General features: G+C 49.4%; 1 long non-coding RNA gene across 1 annotated transcript; it reads right to left on the bottom strand.

Annotated features, from left to right (window-relative positions):
• Positions 1-3,476: 3,476 nt before the first annotated feature.
• On the bottom strand, positions 3,477-18,570 carry LOC129478410 (uncharacterized). Its single transcript, XR_008656428.2, has 3 exons — positions 18,467-18,570; positions 9,953-10,056; positions 3,477-4,239 (listed from the first exon to the last, which is right to left on the bottom strand). It is a non-coding gene; the product is annotated as an uncharacterized lncRNA (long non-coding RNA).
• Between the last annotated feature and the right edge of the window lie 7,097 nt (positions 18,571-25,667).

The raw sequence follows: 25,667 nt of genomic DNA, 5'->3' as shown, positions 1-25,667 counted from the left end.
GTCAACTGCCTCCAGGAGGGTGTCCCACTCCCACCTTCCACAGTGGAGCACCTTAGCACCCAGTTCAGAGGCCTGCCCTCTGCCCTTCCTCCTCTGCGTCTCCCCTCCTGCCCTCCCTGTCTGCCTGCCCTTTGGGACACAAGCCCTCTCTGCCTCTGCCTGCCGCTTCTGCCCTAGTGCAGCAGGAGTCTCAACCAATGTGACACTGGAGGGCAGGGGGCAGAAAACCGGTGGAGGCTTTGGAATGTCCTGTATGGAGGCCCTGGGAAGCTCTCTTTGGTTAGGCTTCCAGAAAAGAAACCTCCTGCGGGTGGAGCACGTGACCTATCCCCTTATCCAATCACCTCCCCCAGCCCCTGCCCTTCCTCCTATGTGGAGCCCAACTCCTTCACTGATTCACACAGGCTGAGGGTGAGCAGGGCGAACTTCTGGAGGTGAGGAAACCTATGCAGAGTTCCCAGGGCCCGGAGTCTCTTCACCTACCCACTCCCCCGTCCCCTGAATATGGCAAGAGGGCTGCTGTCCCCAAGCCCCTGAGAGAGACATCTGCTAATTACACCTTTCCCTAGTAAGTAGCCCAGGACTTCTCTGTTTCCCTGCATTCGTTCTTTCAATCCTGGTCACACCTCCCCATTGGGCCAGATGAGAAGTAAGGAATGGGACTAGATGGGGCAGAGAGGTTTCTGAAAGCTTAACCAAAGACAGCTTGAAAGACCCCTACAGTTTATCCTTTTATTAAAAGCAGAGAAACTGCACTGGCCTTACCTCCGGCCACTTGAGAAACAGGGGTACAGGGGAAAGGAATTGGTTCATAAGCCACTGACCCTGAAAAAGAACTTCCTGGGGCTGATTTAGTGCCCTTGGGGCTTGTTTGCACATGTCTGCAAATGCCCCACCTCAGGCTGAGGTCCTGAATTCATAGCCACCCCCTACAGTGACCCTAGGCCCATCCATACCATGTCCCCTCCCTCTCTGAACAGAGTAGCATTTTCCCTTCCCCTGCATTTTGCACAGGCTGGGTCAGAGCTTCCTAAAGTGTGGTCTCTTGATGATGTAGATCAAACTCTCCTGGGGGCCATGTCAAAGATACAGATTCCTGGCCCATTTAATAAATGCCCCAAGTAAGCCTCCTGCACACTAAAGCCTGAGAGCCCTGTCTAGCTTCTCTGCAGCCATCACTCTCATACTTTGCTATCAAGTAAATACTTAGCAAGAGGAAAAACCATGTACAAGCAAGATCATGGGTTTGACCCACTTCGTAGGTTATCCAGTACTGGGCAATTTACTTAACCTCTCTCTCGAAGCCTCAGCTTTCACAGGCATAACCTGAGAACATCCATGTTTCTGTATTTTCAGAAAGATTAAAATAGCATCTATTCACTCCACAATTATACATTGAGCTCATACTCTGTGCTAGATGCAAAGATGAACCTGACCGTCTCTGTCCTGGAATTCAGTCTTGTTGGAGAGAAACACATAAAAAGTAATTAATTAAGAAAACAAGAATTTGTCAGATAATACAAAGGGCTGTGCAAATAATTTATAATAGTGTGATGGTAAACTACCAAAGTTCACTCAAGAAGAAAAAATAAGCTGAATTGTCCTATATCTATTAAACAAATTGAAATTGTAGTTTAAAATCTTCCCATGAAGAAAACCTCAGACCCAGATGGTTTCACTAGTGAATTCTAACAAACGTTTGTGGAAGAAATAATACCAAATCTACACAAACACTTCCAAAAAGTTAAAGAGGAGGAACTACTTAAAAACTCATTTTATGAGACCAGCATTACTCTGATACAAAACCAGACAAAGGCTACAAGAAGATGATGGACTGATATACCTTATAAACACAGATGCAAAAATTCTAAACCAAATTTTATCAAATACAACTCAACAATATATAAAAAGATAATATATCATAACCAAATGGGGTATATTCCAGGAATACAAAATTGATTTAACATTCAAAAATCAATCATGTAACTGGGTGTAGTGTTGCATGCCTGTAATACCAGCTACTCAGGAGGCTGAGACAGGAGGATCACTTGAGCCCAGGAGTTTAGGGCTGTAATGCACTATGATTGTGCCTGTGAATAGCCACTGCACTCCAGCCTAGGCAACACAGCAAGACCCATCTCTTTTAAGAAGTCAGTAACATAACTTGCTATTTTAATAGATTACAAAAGAAAAACCATATTATTACCTCAATAGATGCAGAAACAGCATTTGACAAAATCCAAAATCCATTTCTGATTAAAAAAAAAACTGAGCAAACTAGAAATAGAAAGAAATTTCCTCAAACCAATAAAATGCACTTATGTCTTTTTAAAATACAGTTAACATCATATCTAATGGTGAAAGACTGACTGCTTTCCCCCTAAGATCCAGAACAAGGCAAGGATATCTGCTCTCACCACTTCTATTTAACAATGTACTAGAGATTTTAGCTGGTGCAATAAGGCAATAAAAAGAAATAAAAGGTATCCAGATTAGAAAGAAGGAAGTAAAATTATGTTTATTCACAGTTGGCAGGATAATCTGTGTAGAAAATCCAATAGTGGGTGACAGTGGGGCTGCAAAAAAAAAAAGAAAGAAAGAAAAGAAAATCCAATAGAATCGACAAAAACTAATAAGCAAGTTTAGCAAGGTTGCAGGATATATGCTCAGTAATACACATATCAATTGTATTTCATCACCAATCATTTGGAAATTGAAACTTTAAAAAATATCTTTTGCAATAGCATCATGAAGTATGAAATACTTAGGGATAAATCTGACCAAAGATGTGCAAAACAGGTACACTGAAAATTACAAAACATTGCAGAAATTAAAGAAAACCTAAATAAAAAGAGATATACTGTGTTCATGGATCAAAAGACTCACTATTGTGAGAATATCAATTCTATCCAAATTGATCTATAAATTCAATGCAATCCCAACCAAAATCCCAGCAGGATTTTTAATTGAAATTGACAGTCTGATTCTAAAATTCATATGGAAATGCAAAAAACCTAGAGGAACCAAAACAACTTTGAAAAAGAAGAAAGTTAGAGGACTCATACTACCTGACTTCAAGGCTTGTTATAAAGCTATGGTAACTACAGTATCGTGGTATTGGCATCAAGACAGACAGACAGGTTCATGGAACAGAATAGAAAGACCAGAAATAGACTCATACCTGTCTGGTCAATTGCTGTTTTACAAAGGTACAAAGGCAATGTAGTAAAGAAAGGACAACCTTTCAACAAATGGTGCTGGAATAATTGGCTATCATATGCAAAAAAGAACTATCCGTACAGCACACCATATATTCATAATGCAAAATTGTTTTGTACAATAAATGCAAAATACAAAAGTTAACTCCAAATGGATCATATGTGTAAATGTAAAGCCTAAAACTAAAACTATATAATTTCTAGAAGAAAATCTTCATGACCATGAGTTAGGCAAAGATTTTTCAGATATAACACCAAAAAGCACACTCTATAAAGGAAGAAATTGATAAATTAGACTTCAAGAAAATTAAGAATTTTGGTTCTTTGAAAGACACTATTAAGAGAATGACAAGACACACCAGAGACTGAAGAAAATATTTGCAAATCACGTATCTGATCAAAGACTCGTATCCAGAATATTAAAAGTAAGTCCTACAACTCAATAGTAAGAAATCAAACAATTTCAAACAGGCAGGCAAGATATATAAATAGACAGTTCACTAAAGAAGATACACAAATGGCAAAGAAGCAAATGAAAAGATCCTTAACATTATTAGTCATTAGGGAAATGCAAATTACAACCACAATGAGCAATCACTACATAGCTATTAGAATAGCTAAAGATAAAAAGACTGACCATACCAATTTTTGTCAAGGATGTGGAGGAATGGGAATTCTCATACATACAAGGATGCTGGAGGGAAAGTAAAATAGTACAACCACCTTGGAAAACAGTACAGCCAAGTTTCTTAAAAAGTTAAGTATGGGCCGGGTGTGGTGGCTCACACTTTTAATCCCAGCACTTTGGGAGGCCAAGGCAGGCAGATCACTTGAGGTCAGGAGTTCGAGACCAGCCTGGCCAACATGGCGAAACCCTGTCTCTACCACAAATACAAAAATTAGCCGGATGTGGTGGTGCATGCCTGTAGTACCAGCTACTCAGAAGGCTGAGGCAGGAGAATCGCTTGAGCCAGGGAGGCGGAGGTTGTAGTGAGCTGAGATGGTGCCACTGCACTCCAGCCTGGAAAACAGAGTGAGACCTTGTCTCAAAAAATACAATTTTAAAAAAAGTTAAGTATAACACAGCCCTTCCACTCCTAGGTATTTACCAAAGAGAACCAACTTGTACACAAATGTTCATGCAGCCTTATATATAATAGCCAAACCTGGAAACAACCCAAATGTTCATAAGCCAGTGAATATGGACAAACAAAACGGTGGTAAGTCCATGTAATGGAGTGCTACTCAGAGACATAAAGGAGTAAACCATCGACACATGCAGCATGGATAAATCTCTACTGAGCTGAGTGAAAAAAGCCAGACCCTCCCAAATAAGAGTACATCTTGCACAATTCCATTTATATGAAATTCTATTAAATGCAAACTAATCTATAGTGACAGAAGGCAGACCAGTGGTTGTGGGGGGCAGTGGGTGGAGAGAAGGGGACAGATTACAAAGGTAGATGAAGAAATATTTGAGGGTGATGGCTATGCTTACTATCTTGATCGTGGTGATGGCCACAGGTATATGCATATGTCAAAATGTCTCCAATTGAGTGTTATACGTCTGTTTACTGTGTGTCAGTTATACCTCAATAAAGCTATTTTTACAAATGCAGTGATAGGATAGAGCATCTGGTGGCCATTTTAGATTATTCATCAGGGAAGACCTCCCTGAGGCGATGACATTAAGCTGAGCTCTGATTGACAAGAAGTAACAGCCTAGCGGGGGTCTGGGGAACAGCATTCCAGGCAGCAGGAACAGCAAGGCCATAGGAGGTGAGAAGGAGACAGGCCTGTTTGAGCAACAGACAGGTTCATTTCCAGGGAGGGGAAAGTGGTGCAAGATGGGGTCAGAAAGGCAGATGAACCCAGGACAGTGGGGCTTTGCAGACCAGGCAGGAGATTTGGTTTATGTTCTAAGTAGGTGAAAAACCACTGGGTGGATCCTAAATAGAAGAGTGACATGATCTGTTCCTGATTATTTGGAGTTTTAAAAAATCATTTTATTTTGTATAAAAGGCATGTATTACCTACTAAAAATAAAATACATATTTAAAACCAGATCATTCTCACTGTCATATGGAGAATAGATTGCAAATGCATGAGTAGAAGCAGGAAGCTCCGAGGAAAGACTACTGCAGTCACCAGGCAGGAGAAGGAGGCTGGGGCCAGAGTGGTGGCAGTGGAGGTGGGAGGAGGCCTCTGAAATCTGGTTTTGAGATAGGGTCTAGAGCACATACTGGTGAGAGGGGTGTGGTGGATAAAGAGGGCTTCAAGGCTGGTCCTGCATATGTGTGTGCAGCTGGTCCTCAGAACGTGGCTGCCTTCTGACCTCCATAGACCCTCTCCATCATTCCCTCCCCCAGGCAGCCCAGAGAACCTGGGACATACCCAGAACACTCTGGCTCAGCCACCTGTGGTTGGTCATGTCTTCCTCCCTCTCTGGACAAAGATCTCTTCTTCCTACACCAGCACCTAGTACAGTGCCTGACACAAGGCATGCATCCAACACCTGTTTGTGGAATAAGCAAGTGAAAGGACGAATGGCTGATGAGCTGTTAATAATTAACTCATGGGAGCAAGGGAGGTAAGGAAGACATTCCCACCTGCTCTGGCCTCAGTGTTAGCCCTTCTCCTGCCCTGCCCCACCCCCAGTTACCTCCCTGTCAACTTCAGCAGCCCCGCTGCTCTGTCTACCCAGAAGCTGCAACCACGTGGCAGGCTGCTGGGCAGTCAGTGCTAGCCAGCTCCTGCCAGCAGGCCCTGACCTAGTTTGAGAGCCAGCCGAGGAGGATGATGTCACAGAGAATGCAGCTCCTCAGACTGAGGCTTAGCGAGCTGGCTCTGAGGCTGGATTCAGCTTAAATGCCGGAAATTTGGACAGCATGCTGTCCACAGGGATATCAGAGAAAGATGGGGGCAGGACTAAGGGCAGGACTAGTAGCACCTTGGAGACACTATTCTCTTCTAGGCACCTGGATCTGGTTTCCAAGCCCTTTTAAGGGCAGCCTAGATTGTGTGCTGCGAGGTCTGTCTCCCAAGTCCCGTGTGGAGGTGTCAGGAACACTGGGGAAGGACCAAGGGGATGTGAAGAGCTCCTCGAGTACCTCTCCAATGACTTTAGTCATTAATGAGTTTGTGAATTCAAACATTTTCTGGCCAGGTGTGGTGGCTCACACAGTGGCTGAGGAAGGAGGATCACTTGAGGCCAGGAGTTCAAGACTTGCCTGGGCAAAATCAAAAGACCCTGTCTCTACAAAAGAAAAAAGCAAAAGAAAAAGAGAGAGAGAGAGAGACAGAGAGAGAGAGAGAGAGAAAGAAAGAGAGACAGAGAGAGAAAAAGAAAGAAAAAGAAAGGAAAGAAGAAAGGAAGGAAGAAAGAAAGAAAGAGAAAGAAAGGAAGAAAGAAAGAGAAAGAAAGAGAAAAAATAATTAATTAAAAAAATGTATTTTCCAAACATTGAAATATCCACAGGGCAGGCCAAGCACAGCGCTACTGCTGAGGGGCTGGGTGGTTAGGACATGGCCTTCACTCTCAGTGGCTCACTATCAAGAGTCAGAGAGAAACATCAACAGAAAAAGCCAAACCATAAGCAGTTAATTGTTAAAACAAAGAGATGTGCCTAACTGTGTGGCCAGCTCAGTGAGGCAGAAGCCTGGGAGACTTCTCAGTGGAGCAGAAGCCTGGGAGACTTCTCAGTGGAGGTGGATCTCAGAGGAGATGCAAAGAATGCATGGAATCTCTCTCAGTGGCCAAAGGGTACAGCCAATCCCAACAGAGGGGTCAGCACAGGCCAAGGTCTCAAGAACCAAGGGAGCGTGGTACATCAGCGGCAGCACAAGTTCATGGCCAGAGAACCACCCTCGGTGTAGGGAGGAGGGAGAGGCGGGCTGCAGAGGAACACAGGGAACATGACGCCAGACGGGCAGCGAATGCTGTGCTCAAATGTTCATATGTCGTTCTGTCAGCAATGGGAAGCTAGTGAAGGGTCTGGAGCAAGGAGGAGACCTGGACAGCATTTTAGGGTGTCGGCAGCCTGGTGGATGCAATGGGGTCCAGGGTGTAAGGTGGGAGGCGTGGACACTGAAGAGACCTGTGTCCTGGTGGGCAACCGTGAGGTCCAGAGCAATGGAGCTGGAAGGGAGGGCGCTGGGCAGACCCTGTGGGGCAGCTCTGGTCCCTGTACTCTGGGGCTCAGCTTGTGCCCAGCCCATGCTCTCTGTTCCCACCCTTCACTCTGCATGCTGGGCACCCCACAGAGCCCAAAACACCCTTCCCTCAGGGGTATGAATGTAGGTCCTTTCTGCCCTCCCTTTGCTGCCCCAACCTCCAGCCTCAACTTAATGCTGTGTATGGAGGAAATGGGAAGAGCTGCAGAGACAAAACAGGAGATGAGCAAGGTACAGCGGGGGCCTTTGTGGTAGGAATGGGCTGCCGGGTCTCCCTGTAGGCCTCGGAGGGTCTCCTTTCAGAAGCAAGGTCTGAGGTTCTCCCCACTGCAGCCTACCCTTGCATCCGGCCTTCTGCTGAGCACCACCTTTGAGCTGAGCCCATGGACAGGGGTCCTCAAAGCTTGGACTCTTCCCCACCAAACCATGAAATAGGAGCCTGGCCACCGGGGGAGGCCAGATAAAACTGTTGAGGGAAAAGGCTTCCCACCCCCGCCCCCCACATTGAACACTCAGTCCCTTTGGAGTGGCACCTCCCAAAGGCTGGGCATCCAGGAGGCCCTGACTGCATCCCCAGGGATAGAGAATGCTTCTGAGTGGTCTCAAGCAGGGGGAAGGGAAAGTGGGGCTGGATCTCTTAGCTAGAGGGAGTAACCCCTGAGTGCCCACTTGATGCAGGGTGACACCAAGCCCCCAAGGCAGCGTGAATAGTCCACATCATGGTAACTGAGTCTGACATCTCCCTGGTGCCCTTGGCACACACCTTCCCAGCCTCCTCTACCCCAGGACCCTGGAAGGTCAGGGCCAGCCAAAGGATGGCCTTGAAGCCCCGCTGTGGTCCAGGGGGTTTACATTGCAGGGGCTGGCGTGCACCTACACCCGCGCAGGTGGGTAGGAGAAAGGGATTCTCCCAGGCCTGTGAGTCAGCTGGGGCAAAGGGAAGGAGTGTGGGTGGAGCAAGAAGGCAGATTTCAGGGTGGGGACAACCGAGGCAGGTGAAGAAAGACAGTTTGGTGCCATAGAAAAAGCCCTGAGAGAAAGGAGCCCAGGTCTCATCCCAGCTGGGACACTCCCTTGGGGTAAATCACCTAACCTCCCCGAACCTCAGTATCTTCATCTATAAAATAGAGAAAATAATATGCCCACCACATAGGGTTCTTGTGGAAAACAAAGGGGATGATATACACGAGAGCTCATTGAAAAGGAAATGCTGGCCGGGCATGGTGGCTCACACCTCTAATCTCAGCACTTTCGGAGGCCGAGGTGGGCGGATCACTTGAGGTCAAGGGTTCAAGACCAGCCTGGCCAACATGGTGAAACCCCATCTCCACTAAAAACACAAAACAATTAGCCAGGTGTGGTGGCACATACCTGTAATCCCAGCTACTCGGGAGGCTGAGGCGGAAGGATCCCTTAAACCCGGGAGGCAGAGGTTGCAGTGAGCCAAGATTGTGCCACTGCACTCCAGCTTGGGTGACAGAGCAAAACTCCATCAAAAAAAAAAAGAAAGAAAGAAAGAAAAAGAAAATAGAAAAGAAAAGGAAATGCTAAACAGAGGTCAGTCCAGGTTGTGGAGGGATGAAGCTGGAGCCTGTGACAGTATGAGCCACCAGGGAGTGGTGGCCAGGGGCAGCCGGGCTAGGCAGCAGGACCAAACTCTCCCTCCCAGCAGACAGAGGTGGTCAGGGAGCCTTGCTGAGATTGTCATGTGGGTCTGGCCCCATTCCCTACCTTGAGGTCTACAGGGGCTCAAGACTTTGGCGGAGTCTCTTCCCATAGTGTTTCTCAGCCTTCACAACTGAAGGAGCAGGCAGAGATTAGGCAGGTGGTAACTTAGGGCCATAAACACCCCACCCCGACCCCACTCACCCTGGGCCTTTCTGATGAGCAGCTTTAGAATCCACTTGGGCCTTCAAGAATAAAACCATCATTCTTACCAGAACCACTTGACGTGTTCCACTGTATCCAGTGGAAGCAAGTAACAAAAGCTGAGTCCCCATAATGTCCTGTGATAACAGTAACAATCGTTACTAGCATTTGGACACCCTGCAGAATTACAAGGCCTGTTTAATTGCCTTCCTTAATTCTCACTGCAACCCTAGAAGGTAGGTGGTGGATTATGATCCCCATTTTTTAGTTGAGGAAATGGGGGGGCTCAGAGAGCTAAATAACTTGCCTTAAGCTTACACAGCTGTGTAGAAACAAAAGCAGGCTCTGAGCCCCTCTCCAGCCACCATAACCCCATATGCATCACTAATGCCCCTGAGGTTTCTCACAGAGCCCTGCAGACGTTTCACCTCCTAAATAGAGAGGATCTGGACTGGGAAGCCGTGAAGTTTCCAGAGACCAGCATGGGCTCCATTCTGTCTGTGTCTGAGCCGTGCGATTCTGCCCCTCCTGGGAGATCTAGGGAGGGAGGGTGGCCACACCCCCATATTGCCAGCCGGCATCTCCTGAGCACCTGCTGTGCGTGGGGTGTTGGGGAAGATGCCTGCAATATGGGGATGAGTGCAACACGGACAATCAAGGACAAAGACGGGAACTGTGGGATGCAGACTCACAGCACTTCGCCCCTTTGCGGCATCTAACTCAGGCCTCGTGTTTCATAGATGAGGAAACTGAGCGAGTGCAGACAGGCTTCCAGAGCAGGGTAGGCAAACTTTTTCTGTAAAAGGCCAGAGAGTAAATATTTTAGGCTTTGCGGGCTGCATATATGTCTCTACAGCTATTATTCTTTGATTTTTTTTAAATAATCCAACATTTAAAAATGTATAAACTATTCTTAGCTTAAGGGCTATACAAAATAGGCTGGTTACAGCAGAATTTTGCCCCCAGGCTACAGTTTGCCAAACTCTGTTCTAGGAAATCATGTAGCCCGTTGCTTCCTGAGCTGGGGTTCATTCAATCAGCCAACCAATATTTGGAGCACTTGCTATGCTCCAAGCACTGTGCCAAGACCTGGGGGGAAACATCACATGCTCTATGCCGTCAAGTTGCCTGCAGTTTGGTGGAGGAGACAGGTAAGCAAATCATGTCACCTCAATGCATAGCGGGAGGCTATGCAGGACAGGACACCCAGAGGAAAGAAAAGCGAGCTTTTCTGGGGTTTTCTGTGTGCTCCCTCCAACACATGGTGGCACGGGTCAAAGGGTGTCACAATCTCTGTGTACTTATCTGTGTCCTCCCCGAGTCTATATGTTACATGAGGGCAATGACCTGTGTCCATTTGTCCACTGCGCTGTTCCTAGCACCTCAGACAATGTCTAGCAATAGCAAGCAAGCAATATGTGCCGAAGACAAGAATGAATGAATCGTACAACAACATAGCTACAGCTCTCAATGCGAAGGTGGGGTGTCTGCTGAGAGCTATTAGAGGAACTCAAGAGACTGAGGGATTGTTCACCCTATCCCCCTCGACTGTCGAACAAAGTGGGTTTATGGAGCCTGGAAATACAGCCCCGAGCACCAGAAGCCTTCTTCCCGCTCCATTTTCTCTCCAGCCCCCTCAACCCTCCTCCCACCCCGGCCCTCTCTGCTGACTCATACAGCAGCCACTAATCATACCCCAGCCAAGCATGCTTAATTAAACCCCAGTTACCCACAGCTTCTGAGCAAGAGGAAAAGACAGGACTCCGGTGGTATGCCCATCCAGAGGGAGCTGGGTCGGGTGTGGGATCCGGGGAGATGCATGTGCGTGACAGTGGGGCACTCACTGGGAACCCGCAGTAAAATAACAATAGTTCATATTTATAGAGCAGGTCCTCTGCGCCAGGCATTGTGCTAATCCTTTCTGTAATATTAACTTAAACCTGCTCGTAGCAAATTTATGACACAGTATTACTTTAAATTGCAAAAACCACAATCACATGTGCACCAACCTAATACTACTATTACGTCCATTTTACAAATGAGGAAACTGAGGCTCGGAGAAGCTACATGACTCACCCAAGGTCACACAACTAGTAAGTAACAGAGTTGAAAGGATTCCCGTTTTCCTGTTTCCCATAGCAGGGGGGAGGGAGTATTTAGAGAGAGGAAGGGCAGCCTTGTCCAAAGCCCTGACCCCACTGTCTGGTGGCCTGGGCTCGTTCTGATAGCAAAGCCCATCCCGACTCACACACAAGGGGGCAATTCCATCTTTATCTCAACCTACATTTATCAGACACCTACTATGTGCCACACTCTGGGGACATGAGTCAGAGACAAAGTCTCTCCCATAGGAAGCTCACAGGCTGGTGGAGGAGCAGCACTATAACTATGCTGGGCCTTTAGGGTCCACTGGTGCCCAGGGATGGGGCAGAGGCCAAAAAGTAGCATGCATTGCACTCCTACCAGTGCGAGACACCAGGGATAGCACATCTTTTACCTTTCCTTCATAACCTAGAGTATCTGTATTTTTGGTGTGATTATTCCACACTAGACCATTTATTCCATGACATGAGCCAAGTATCTCAGTGTATGGCACAGTACTTGGCACGAAGTTAGGGCTCAGTAGATATTTTTAAATGAATGACTGAATAAAACATAGCTCCTACCCTCGTGGAACTTGCTGTCCAGGCAAGGAAAGCAAAATGTAAACAGATGATTGCAACGTGGTGTGATGAATGCAACAGGAATGAGAAGACAGCCTCCATCCAGGGAGCTGTGCAAGGCATCCTGGGAGAAAGATGCTGAGGCCAGGTCTTGAAGAAAAAACAGTAGCTTCCCAGGGATATGGGGATGAAGGGCCCTTGGGGCTAAGAAGACAGCCCTTGCAAAGGCAAGGAGATGTGACTTAGTGGAATGAATGAGTGGATATACTGCTTGTTCCCTTCAGAAAAAAGACTGAGCTGGACACAGTGGCTCACACCTGTAATCTCAGCTCTTTGGGATGCTGAGGCAGGAGGATAGGTTGAGGCCAGGAGTTGGAGACCAGCCTGTGAAACATAGCAAGACCCCCATCTCTACAAAAACTAAAAAAAAAAAAAAAAAATCCAGGCATGGTGGCATGTGCCTATAGTCCCAGCTACTTGGGAGAGTGACATGGGAGGATCGCTTGAGCCCAGGAGGTCAAGGTTGCAGTGAGCCATGATTGCACCACTGCACTCCTGCCTGCGTGACAGAGTAAGACCTCATCTCAAGAAAAAACAAAAGAGAAAGAAAGAAGACTGTATGAGCAGCCAGGTCTGAGTGGGTTTGATCTGCCTGGGCCTGGTAATCTTACAGATGTGGCAGCCCTGCCCTAGACAGGACACCCCATCCCAAAGCTAGGACACATACCTCTAGCATGTGGGTGCATGGAGAAACTCCACGTGGCTTCATGGGGCTGAATTATGGGTGGGGGATGTGAGGTGGAGGGAGGCAAAGAGACACAGCTGGAGATGGGGGCTGGGTCCAGATCCCAGGGGCCCTGACTGCCATGCCAGGGAGATAGGACCTTATTCCTTAGGCAACAGGGATTACTGAAGGATGCTGAGCAATCGAATATGTATTCAATTTGTGTTTTAGAAAATGGCCCTGGCGCGAGTGTGGAGGTTGGGTTGGGAGAAGGTGAGCTTGGGGACAGGCACACCAGTCTGGAGGCTGGCGAGGGACCCAGGTGCTTCCAGTGGGCAGAGTAGTGAGGACAGCAGGCAGGCAAGGAGAGGCACAAGCATGACATGGAATGGGCAGAACCGAGTGGCCATTTGGCTGTGAGAGAGGAAAGAGGTCATTTAAGCTCTCAGAGTCTCAGTCTCTGCCTCTATAAAATGAAGATAAGACGATCTGCCCAACAGGGTCATTGTGGGCATTCGCAGAGATAAAAGCTAAAAGGCCTGAACAGGGTCTGACAGGTGGTAAATGGTCTTTTCCTCCTTGCCTCTTGCTGTGCCTTTATGCCATGTCTTATGCTTTTTTTTTTCACTTTTAAAAAATTGTGGTATATACAGTATAACACAAAAATACATTTAACATAAAATTTACCATCTTAGCCATTATTAAGTGTACTAAATACATAATGTGCAACCATCATTACTCTCCAGCTCCATAACTCTTTTCATCTTGTCAAACTGAAATTCTGTACCCATTCAATAATCATTCCCCGTTCTCTCTCCTCCCAGCTCTGGGCAACAACTATGCTACTTTCTGTCTCTATGATTTTCGCTACTCTAGCTGCCTCATATAAGTGGAATCATACTGTGTTTGTCCTTTTGTGACTGGCTGCTTTTGCTTGGTATACTGTCCTAAGGTTCATTTATGTTGTAGTGAGTCAGAATTTTCTTCCTTTTTAAGGCTGACTATTCTATTGTATGTAGGGACCACATTTTGCTTATCCATTCATCTGTTGATGGACATCTGGGTTACTTCTGTGTTTTAGCTATTGTGAATAATGCTGCTATGAACATGGGTATACAAATATCTCTTCAAGACCCTGCTTTCAGTTCTTCTGGGCATATGCCCAGAAGTGAAATTGCTGGGTCACATGGTAATTCTATGTTTAATTTTTTGAGGAGCTGCCATACTGTTCTCCACAGCAGCTGCACCATTTCACATTCCTACCAACAGCGCACAGGGGTTCCAAGTTCTCTACATCCTCACCAACACTTGTCATTTTGGGGTTTTTTGCTAGTAGTCATCCTCATGGGTGTGAGGTGGGCCGCGTCTTACATTTTTGCATCACGCAGTACAGCCAAGCTCAGAGGAAATGAACAATACTGGCATAGGTGGGCAGTGTCCCCAGGGCTAGAGCAGCACTCACATGCAGAGGCATGTGCCCTGGTGGTGGGATGGGGTGTCCTGTCCAGGACAGAGCTGCACACATCTATAAGATTCGCAGGCCCAGGCAGATCAAACCCACCCAGGCCTGGCTGCTCATACACAATCTTCTTTCTGAAGGGAGCAAGCAGTTTGTTCACTCTTCATTCCACGGAGTCCACTGGGAAAACAGAAACCACTCTAGGCCTTTCAAGCAGAGGGATTTAAACGAGGGATTTGGTTGTACGGGTAACAGAAGAAGTAGAGCAACCCAGATTAGCAACAGCAGGAAGTTGTCCCCTACCTGGGGCTGGAAGGAGGCAATGTCTCTAGGAGCCTCAATGCTGAGGCCATCAGACAGAAACTGGAGCCACTGCAGGCCCCCCCACAGGGAGCTGGGCGGTGCAGGACAGGGCTGATCAGTAGAAGCCAGAGGAGACACAGATACTGCAGGGACATGGCCTGAAACAGACAGAGGGAAGAAATGTCCTGGCTTTTCCCCCTCCTCCCACGATCCACCTTCTTCCAGTGCCTCCTCTGATTGGCTGAACCAATCTAGAAGCCAGAAGGTAAGGGAGCCTGGGAAATGCAGCTCCCAGCAACACCAGACAGGGCAGGGAACAGGAGACAGACATGGAGCGACCGGCAAGTGATCAGCCCACTCATTCATCCTTTCGCTGCCTCATTTGTTCGGTCAGCATTTATTGAGCACCCAGGTGCTGGGGACTTGATGACAAACAAGAATTCTGGGTCCTGTCCTCACCAAGCTTAAGGCCGGCAGTGCCTGGACCATATCCCTCACTGCCCACCCCTGTTGGCCAGGGGCACCCTCTCACCTAGCCTGGGGGCAAAGGCTGCTTCAAAGTTCTGGGGGCCCCTCGGAAGCTCCCAGTGCACAGAGAAGATGGAGCTGTGCTGTGCTTAGGCTGTGGATGTGGTGGAGCAAGGAGCCCAGCCGGCTCTGCCTCCTCCTCAGCTGAAAGCTCAGCTCAGAACACAATGTCTCCTAACAGAGAAGAAAACCCTTAAATCCCACTGTTTGTCTTTGGAGCCTGGGAAGCGAGGATCTAGTGAACATAAAACGTGCGGGCTGCTCAGAAGTTGCCTTTGAAACCTCCCCAGGCCGGCTTTGTCAAGGAGCAGCATTGCCTTTCAAAGCTGCCAGGCTCCAATCTCCCCTCTCCCCTCTCCCCGCTCAACCGTAGCAGGCAGCAGCTAATCAGAGGGAGATGTTAAACGCTCCCTAATTCACATAAGTCCCCAGGCTTCTGGGGAACTGGTAGCAGGGACAGTGAGCTGGGTGCCTCTGTTCCTGCTCGCCCCACCTCACGCCAGCCTCACCTCAGCCCGGTCCCCCCTGAAGGCTGCTCCTCTATATGAAGCTCACCCCTCCTCCCTCACCCTGGCCTGTGCTCAACCCATCTCTGCTTCCCAAAGTGATGTCTTCTCCTGGAATCTGCCTCTTCCAAGAAGACCTCCCAGACATAACACACAAGTGATGACCAGCCCTCAACCTGGCTTTTCTCCACATCCCTCCCCATGTGTCCAGGCCCAGGAGTTCCCAGCTGATCGCCACTCGGCATAGCCTCCCTGAGGGAAAAGGTCTCCCCCTTACCCCCAGATGAAGTGAGCAGGTGCCCCTGGCCAAGGGGATGGGCAGTGCTAGGCTTTAAGCTTGGCGAGGACGGGACGCAGAATTCTTGTCATTTTCTCCCCAGCCCCTGGGTGCTCCAGAAATGTAATGAATGAGTGAGGGAGTGAAAGCCTAAACGAGCATGCTGATCATCTGCTGTGGCTCCCAGATCCACTGCCTGCTGTTCCCTGCCCTGTTTTGTGCATTTCCCAGGCTCTCTTACCTTCTGGCTTCTGGATCCCTGATCCCTGAGTATTTATGCCAGCTAAGGGGAAGGACAAGTGAAAAAATCCATGGCTTCACCACAAAGACATCCACAGATAGGCAGTCTGGCCCAGAGTCATAACCTGACAGTGACGTACTTTCTGTGACCTTGGGTAAGGCACACCTCTCTCTGGGCTTCAACTCCTCATCTATAAGGCAAGGGGGTTGTACTAGACCAGCAGTTCTCAAACTGGGGTGTGCGTCAGAGTCACCCACAGAGCCTGTTGAACATGAGTCACTGGGCCTACCCCCAGATTATTGACTCAACAGAACCTAAGAATCTGCATTTTGAAGATGTCTTCAGGTGATGCTGATGCTTCTGGTCTCGGGGACCACACCAGGAGCCAGTGGGCTGGCTAACTGGATTTTAAGCCATATTTGTCAGAGTTAAAAAGGGCTGCAGGATGCTTGCTCACTCAGGGGCATGCAGAAGTGGTCATGGGGGTGCGGGTGCTGTGCAGAGCTCCCATCCACCTTAACGCAGGCATTTTGGCTTTAATCAGTTTTGTTTGTTTGCATGTCCTGGTAAGCGTGGTCAGAGCCGAGGTTCCACGCATGAAGTGAAATGTTTGGAAACCTGCTGACTAGGCTGGAAATCAGGGTGGTCCCTTTGAGCGCTGACATTCCAGGGTCCCGTGATCACTCCACACCCCTCCTGGGCTGTTCCTACTTCCCTTTTCTTTCTCACAGCCAAGAAGCGGGTGAAGCAAGAGCAAGACTCAGGATTCAGGTCTTTAATCTTAGGGGAGTGGGTGTGGGGACAGATGGAGAGGTGGGTCATTGTCCTAGGTCACTGTCATCTGTAGGCACATTTCAACCCAGAGATGTGCCATGGAGTGGAGTGGAGTGAGCACACACTGCAGGCAGCCCCCATCCTGAGAAGGAGGCGAGGTCCCACCTGAGTTGGGGAAGTTCCTGGAAAACCCAGAGTAGCTAAAGCTGCATTTGCATGTGCATGTGTGTGTCCGCATGTCTGCACATATGTTGTCTGTATAAACAAATAAGTCACAGAGAGGGAGATTTTAATTGGAATGATCAGGGTGCAGCTAGACTCTAAATAAAGCAGAAGTCTCCTAGATAAAGTAGAAGTCTAAAATTCAAAATTTTAGAACTAAACTAAAGACCTTTAATTCCAAACTGATATATCTGATGAAGAAACTGAGGTTCCTCTGGAGCAAGACCCAGGGTTTCTGACTCCTGGGTGCAGGCTCTGGCCCCCTGATCTAGATGGACGTCAAAGCCTCTCCCACGTACCAGAATGACATCAGCTGAAATCAATGGATCATGGCAAATGGACAAAAATTTTCACAGAAAAGAATCCAAGGCAAACAAATCCCTTTCCAGCCCTGCTTGTCCCCACCCACATAGCCATTCCCTGGCCAGCTGCTCTGGCGGCTGCCACTTCCAGGAGGGGGACTGCCCAGCTCTGTACCCAGCTAGGAGAGCCTGCATGGAGGCTGGGAAGGGGACCCAAAAGGCTACACAGACTGAGAGGTCAGTAGCAGGCCTGGTAGAGCCCCCTCAACAGTCAGAGCTCACAGGAAGGCAGAGGGCACTAGGCAGTGGGGAGAGAAACAGGAGAAGAAATAGCCCAGACCCTTTAAAGATTAGTGGGGTTCTCCAGGCCCCAGAGCTGTGCATGGATTGGAGTGAAAGACCAGAAGACAAGCAGCTAAGAGGCAGAGGGAGGGACAGACTGAGGGTTGTGTGCGCATGTGTATGCCTGGGTGCGTGTGTGTGACACACAACAGTTATCAGACTATGTACACGTGTTTGTGCAAACCTAAGAGAGGCCAACAGACAGCAGAAAATTATGCAGGCTTAGGAAGAAGAGACACACACGCACACACGTACACACACACACACACACACAGAGAGAGAGAGAGAAAGAGAGAGATAGAGAGAGAGACTGGATGTGGATAAGGCTGGGAACAGAAGAGCCAAGGGGAGCACCAGGAGGTGAAGGGCTGTAAGAGTGAGCCTGGTGCAGACCTGTTTTTGTCTGTGATGACAGGCTATGACAGAGGATGACGGAGCATATCTGTGCATGTGTACAGTGTGGGTGCATGCCCCAGTAATCTGGAAGGCAAGAAGACCATGGGCACCCTTGCATTCAACAGCCCACAGGACTAGACACCCCCAAAAGCACGCTCCTACACTTCTGGGGCCAGGCTTCCCCACTGTCCCTTTCCTGGGATCTTTTCTAACAGCCCCCCTACCCCCAGCCACTACCCAGGTCCTCTCCTGCCTTTGCCTCCCACGCTTGCCACCCTGTCACTCTGCTAGGGAGTTTCCTTCTTCCTCCCCAGGGGTTAATGTCACCAGAATATGACAGTCCCAGACCTGGGACAATAATCTCTGCTTTGGGGACAATGGATGGCATCCCAGTTGGTACAGCTCCAACCCTAGACCCCCAATCCCACCTCACCTGTTTCTGTCTCCAAGCAGTGGATTCAGTACAGACTTTGAGTCCTACAATCCTGACATCAAAGTTCACCTCTGCCTCTTATACCACACGACCTTGAGCAAGTTGCTTAGGCCTTCTCAAGCCCCCATTTCTTCTGTTAATGAAGAAGAAGAATAGGGTTCTTGTGAGGATCAAATGAGCTAATGAGTTAACGAATGTGAAGCCCCTGGCATTGTGCCAACCACAAAGTAGGTACTTCCCTTTCTGGTCTCTTTAAGTCATGCTCCAAGCGGGTAAGTTTCTGTTAAAAAGTCCCAGGGGCTTCCCAGGTGGGAATGGGAAGGAGGCTTTCTCCAAAGGGCTCTTCATGGCCTTCCTTTCCCTGTGGAGATGATCAGGAGCCAGGGGTGTCCTACTCATCAGCACCATGTGGTCTAATGCAGAGGAGCCGCACCATTCACTCCTCCCCAAAACTTATTTGTCAAAAGCGGCATACATTATAAATATGTAATGTGGGTCAGGTGCAGTGGCTCACACCTGTAATCCCAGCACTTTGGGAGGCTGAGGCAGGTGGATCACTTGAGGTCAGGAGTTCAAGACCAGCCTGGCCAACATGATGAAACCCTGGCTCTACTAAAAATACAAAAATTAGCCGGGTGTGGTGGCATGCACCTGTAATCCCAGCTACTCAGGAGGCTGAGGCAGGAGGATCACTTAAACTCGGGAGGTGGAAGTTGCAGTGAGCCAAGATCGTGCCACTGCACTCCAGCCTGGGTGACAGAGTGAGACTCCATCTCAAAATAAATACATAAATAAAGTGTTTCACTCATTCCTTCGTTCCTCTAAGGAGGCAGTAGAGCTCAACAGCTAAAAGCATGGACTCTGGAGCCAAACTGCCTGGCTTGAATCCCAGCTCCACCAACTGATGGCTGTGTTACCTTGGGCAATTTACTTAACCTCTCTGTAGCTCAGTTTCCTCATCTGTAAAATAGCAACAATATCAATTGCTACCTCATAGGAGTATTGTGAGGTTTATATGTGTATGTCAAGTGCTTAGAATAATGGCTGACATGTAATACAAACTAAGCTTGTGCTAGCTGCTATTGTCATATACTTGGTCATCAAGAAATTATTGAGCACATATGTCAGGGTCGGTTCCAGGCTCCAGATCCCATAATGAACCATCCAGATGCAGCCTCTGCTCTCATAGAGCTTACATTTTCGTGGGAGAGACAAACTTTCACTAATCCTGTAAAACTGTCCACATATAACAAACCGTGACAAGAGCTGCAAAGACCAAGGACGTAGGGCCCTGAGGACCTGTAGGGCACTAACTGAGATTTGCAGGTCGGAGAGGAGCTCTTGGGGGTGACGCGTGTCCCTGCCATGTCTGACCATCCTGAGGGTGCCATCAGTGTCAGCAGGCACCCTGTGGGGACAAAGCCCAGCCTGTGCCCTTCACAGGCCTGGCCACAGCATGTGTCTGCTCACACCCTCAGCGTGAGAAGCCCAGGCAGCACCAATGCTCCTACATGCTACCTGCCATCTGCTACCACCCCACTGCTGGGTCCCAAGGTGGCCTGGGAACAGAACCAGGATTCCTGCTTCGAGTCCTCGCGTTGTCCAATCAAGAACAGGCACTCTTCCTGTGGGATTTCCAGGCACAATTTGGCCACCTTGAAGGTCCCAGCTCCACCTCAGGAGTCCTACTACCTCCCATAGAGACTATCCTCAATCTGATCCCAAGCCAGGAAGATGAAGCAATGGATTGTCCGAGGTGCTTTACAGTTCACTCAGCAAATGTTTCCAGGTGTCTCATTCTATCACCACAACTTTATGCAGTCAGTGTTGTGATTATTATTGTACCTATTTTACAGGTGAGGAAACACACTCAGAAAGGATAAGCCACTTTCCCAAGGTCCCAGAGCTTTTAAGTGGAACAGGTAGCACTCCAACCCAGGTCTGCTTCATTACGATCTTTGAAATAACATGGGTGACTATAATAATAGACAATCCTTCTATAGCACTTTCTACATGACAGGTATCAGCCTATAAACTTTATATATTTAAATCATTTAATCCTCATCATAACCTTATGATGTAGGTGCTATTGTTATTCTCATTTTACAGGTGAGGAAACTGAGGCATGGAGAGGCTAAGCCACCTGCCCAAGGCCAGTTAGATGGAGCATGAGGCAGAGTCACCATGCGGAGAGTCAGAGAATGGTGGCGCTGGGAACGGCCTTAGCAGCCCTCAGTCAGAGGCCCAGGGGGAGGACGGGACAGACTTGAGGCTGTCGTGGAGCAACCCTGCACCCCTGGCGGCACCTGCTGCTCCATGCGCTGCCTCTCTGACCCGTCCGTCTCCAAGGATGCAGGGGTCTAGGCTGCCCTTGAAGTCTGCCCTTCCCTCCCCCTTCAGTTTGCCCACACTAGTGAGGGCAGCGGCACTGCCTTGTCCCACTTCGTATCCCTTCACGCAGCCCTATTGCCCACATCAAGAGACACCCCTCGGCAGTGGAGTCAGGTATGGCCGAGTCCGAGGCTGCCCCACCCACAGTGATGGAAGAGGCGAAGGAGAAGGGTCGGCTCATGGCCAGCTCAGAGGCCTCAGGAAGGGTGGTGGAGAGCAGCAGAGGAGCCCCTCCACTCCACTCGGGTCTCTCTCTCCAGGTGACCTTGACCCAGCACAGTGGGCCTATCCTTAAAAAACAGGCCCCAGAGAGGTGCAAAGGGTGCCCTTGCAATATCATAGCTTCCACCCAGAGAAGGGTGCAGACCATGACTCTCCCTTGTCCCAGATACCCCACCTCCTCTCCCCCCTCCACCTACTCCAGAGACACCTCTGCCCTTCTCAGAGCCAGTCCCTCTCCCAGGAGCACAGGCCCTTCTCTGTCCTTCTCACCACAGCTCAGGAAAGGGCGTGGGGTGAAGGACGCGGACAAGGGGCAAGGATTAAGGGCAGCAAAGTACTTGGGAAACTAGAGAATTCCTCTGGCTTTTGCCTTTTAGCCGATGGCACCATTCTGGCGCCACCACCTGAAACCCATGGGGGTCTCCACTGCTTTGGCTTGCATGCTTTCCACAAGCTAAGCCACGTCTTCCCTAGGGGGAAGGGGAATAAGAGGAAGGTTTGTTCAAGAGCTGCCCCTGGCCAGGAAGTGGAAAGACCCCTCCAGCTGGGCGGGGTGAGGTAGAGCAGAGGGAGAGAACGCAGGAGCGGAGGCAGCACGTGCCACAGCCCGTCAAGGTGACCCTGGCTGTTTCTCTCCCTCCTGCAGGTCCCCAGACACAGCTCTCCAGAGGTCTAGTGTAGAGGACAGAGCCAGTGCACAGCCAGAAAGAAACCCTCAGGGCGAGGCTGGGACAGGGCCCCAGGATGGGAAGGCAGGGTGGGCGGCAGGTTATGGAGGGGCTGTGGGTCCCACCTTCAAGTTGCACTAAAGCACCTTGAGGAGGCCTTGTGCTGAGCTGGCTTGTTTCTGCCTCCCAGCTGGACCACAGAATGGGAGGAAACATCCCATAAAGTTGCCAAACTGCCTCTGTGGCCGGAAGCGCTGCCAGGGGCTGCTGGTTCCCTCTCTAATTGCTCTTAATTTCTATGATTTGCAGGTCTCAGGCTCACGGAGGGCCCATTCCCCATTGTGATGGATGGGCAGGCACAGTCAACCTGGTGAGTCAGACACTGCAGGCTCTGACTTGGCCCAGCCGGGTCCTGTAAGGTATAGGGCACCCACCTCCCTCCTCCTCTACCTGGGCCCAATCCAGAACCCTGGGCCACAAGCCCCCACTGGAGCTCTGTCCTTTCTCCTGTTTCACCTTTGCAGGAGGGTCCCGCAGGCTTTCACACAATAGGATGAGGAGAGATGATGTGCTTGGGACCTGGGTTCAGGTTGGAGCTCTGTCATGTACCTCTGGGAGCCCCTCCTAGGGCCTGGCACATAGTAGGTGCTCAATAAATGCATGGTCCTCCACTACTCCGCTGACCTACAGGGGACTCGGCCTTATACCACGTGAAATTTGGATATTTCCTTGTGACAGTGACTGAGGTACAACTGTGGAGTCAGGCTGCCTCTATTTGAATCCTGAATATGCTACTGTCAAAGTAAACTTGGGCAAGTTACTTAGCTTCTCTGTGCCTCGCTGTCTTTATCTTTAAAATGGGGGTAATAACACTACCCATCTTACATCCATCTTTTGTGTGAAAAACTTCAAATATGTTGTGGTAGGCAGAATAATGGACCTCAAGGCTGTCAGCATCCTAATCCCTGGGACTTGTGAATACATTGCCCTGCGTGGCTAAGGGACTTTGTGGATGTGTTTACAGAATGGCCCTTGATATGGAGAGAGGATCCTGGACATTCCAGGTATCCCTGACCTAATCATATGAGTCCTTAAAACAAAGACCCCATCCTGGCTGGGTTAGAGAGACAGGGGATAACAGAAGAAGCATCTGAGAGAGAGAGGCATTATTTGCTGGCTTTGAAAATGGAGTGGGGAGGGGAGTCACAAACCAAGGAAGATGGTGGCCTCCAGAAACCAGAAAAGGCAAGGAAGTGAAATCACCCCCTGGAGCCTCCTGAAAGGAACACAGCCCTTCCAACATCTGGATCTTTGTTTGTTTGTTTTTGTTTTTGAGACGGAGTTTCACTCTTGTCGCCCAGGCTGGAGTGCAATGGCACGATCTTGGCTCACTGCAACCTCCGCCTCCCTTCCTGCATTCAAGCAATTCTCCTGCCTCAGCATCCCAAGTAGCTGGAATTACAGGCACCCAACACCACGCCCGGCTAATGTTTTGTATTTTTAGTAGAGACGGGGTTTCAACAGACATTGGCCAGGCCGGTCTCGAACTCCTGACCTTGTGATCCACCCGCCTCGGCCTCTCAAAGTGCTGGGATTACAGGCGTGAACCACCGCACCTGGCACCAACATCTGGATTGTTAGCCCAGTGAGACTTGTGTCAGACTCCTAACCTACCATAGAGCTACACGATAATACATTTGTGTTGCTTTATGCCATAAGTTCAATGTTTAAAGTTTGTGATAATTTGTTACAGCAGCCACAGAAAACGAATACATATGTGTAAGCACTTAGAGTGGTGTCTCTGGCACACAGTAAGAGCTCAAGAAATGCCAGCTCTTTGTTATTATTATAGCACTGCAGTCACACAGGGGAGAGGACACGCTGTCGCTCCACTCCAGGGCAGCTCCTCCCTGGTGTGAGCTCCTCAGAGCCCACAGCTTGCTTTGCTGGGTACTGGAGACAAAGGCAAGACCAGGGGTTAGGGACATCCTCAAAACAACACATCACTCAGCACAGCCACTATGTGGGCATCAAACAGATGATCAGACTCCTGCCGTCCCTGTCTTCTAAAGAACAGGAGTGTGGGCACCCTGGAAGAAAGCGGTGGGAGTGCCTGGCACAGGCATGATGACATTCCTATAGCTGTGAGTGCACAGAGGACAGCCCCGGGGCTTAATTGCACCCTACCCCATCCTCACACAACTGGGACTGCCAAGGAGACAGAGTGGCTGGGGCAGGCTTGGCCATTTAAATGGTTTGCCATCCAAACGTTGTGCCAGCTGGACTATGGGGGGATGAGCAAGGCCTACAGTAGGAAGGACTTCGAGTCAGACAGAAGGAACGTGGGATTCCTCAGAAGATCCAAGAGAATGGGAAGGGCTACTTCTGAACAGCGGCGGGCTGGCAGTGGGGCCAGGCAGACAAAACGGTCTCCAGAGGTCCAGTCCTTGATGGGTTGTGGGTCTCCCTCACAGAGCAAGCCCCTCCCAATGCCCACTCCCACGGTCCCCTCACTCTGCCACCGCCCGACAAAGTGAAAGGGAGGCTTTGCCCCCACAGAAGCCCCAGCCTGCCCACCTCCCCTTCATCCTTGCAGAAGACTTTCGTCCCGAGTTTTCCTCCTCAGTGGCTCCCACATCCTCCCTGGCTACTGGGGGTCCTCAGAAATCTGTCCCCAACAGATCGTCTACCTCTGAAGGGCCAGTGAGGCCCAGTTTGGTGACTCCTCATAGTCCTCGGTCCTAGGGTAAGAGCCTTCGCCTCAGACCAGACTGAGCCCAACACAGAAACCAGACTGTCTGCAACACCCACAGACCCTGCCCCAGGAGACAAGGGCCACTGGCATTAGACCTGTGCACAAAAGCTCCCTTCGATGGCAAGTTCCCTGAGGGCAGGGTCCATGCCTCTCTAGTAGGCCCACGGTAGTAAGGGAACACACACTACAGAGCCTGCAGCCTCTCAGAGAGGGCCCTGGAGAAAACCTAACCCCTTGCCATTTCCCCCAAGAGGGGAACTTGGCAGAAAGAGTCACCCCAAAGAGACCACTGCTTACACCACAGGAGTAAGCAAGGCTGGGGAGCAGGAGAACCACCGCTCCCAGGGGTACCCTGAACACAGCTAAAGGGGCCACTGTCAGCATGGACCCGTCCTTCTCCCCACCAACCTCCCTTGACACATTCCCACTGCTCTCTGCCCCACCTCCACGTTCACCAACCACAGCACTTCTCCCTGATCCTCCCTCCATAGCCCTTATCCTCCAACCCCAAACTCACAATCTCACTTTCTGCTAAAGAAACTCCCCTTCCCATCTCCACCTTAACTCCAACTCTAATCACAGGACCACTGCTAGTCCCTGTGATAACTTTGTACAAATTAGAAAACGTGCCTCTTTCTCCAGGTGGATGCAGGCCTGATGAGAAAAGCATAGGCTGGATTTCAGCCCCCAACTCTTTCTTGGCCAGGTGTCCTTGCACAGTGCACAACCTAGCCACCTGCACACAGCAGCCCCGTTTGACAGACTCAGGGACTGCACCCACTGAAGGGTCTTGATAGACAGCCCAGCCATGGAGACCCAGGAGAGTGGGCTAATTTATCCATGATGGCATGGCAAGCTGGTGGCACAGTCAAGGTCGACGATCCAGGTATCATGACTCCCAATCCAGTGCTCATTCCCTCTCCCCACTCCACCTATGTCTCACTCTTGGGAACAAATGGCAAAGCCAAGACAGCAGAACCCGTGAAAGCAGCGCCTGGGGAAGCCTTCTTGCACTAATTAGAAGAGAAATGATAACCTCATCTCAAGCTCTGAGCTTGAACATAAAATTGAACATAAAACTTTCTGAACCGTGTACCACCTAACCCTTGGCTGGTGTGGAACGTAAATACCGATCTTCCCTATTTATTTCCCATCTACCAACCACATTAATCTCATGCTACTTCATTGTGAGTATGGCCCC

The sequence above is a fragment of the Symphalangus syndactylus genome, chromosome 3 (genome assembly GCF_028878055.3).
Source record: "Symphalangus syndactylus isolate Jambi chromosome 3, NHGRI_mSymSyn1-v2.1_pri, whole genome shotgun sequence".
Classification (NCBI taxonomy): domain Eukaryota; kingdom Metazoa; phylum Chordata; class Mammalia; order Primates; family Hylobatidae; genus Symphalangus; species Symphalangus syndactylus.
This window is presented reverse-complemented; position numbering and strand designations above follow the sequence as displayed.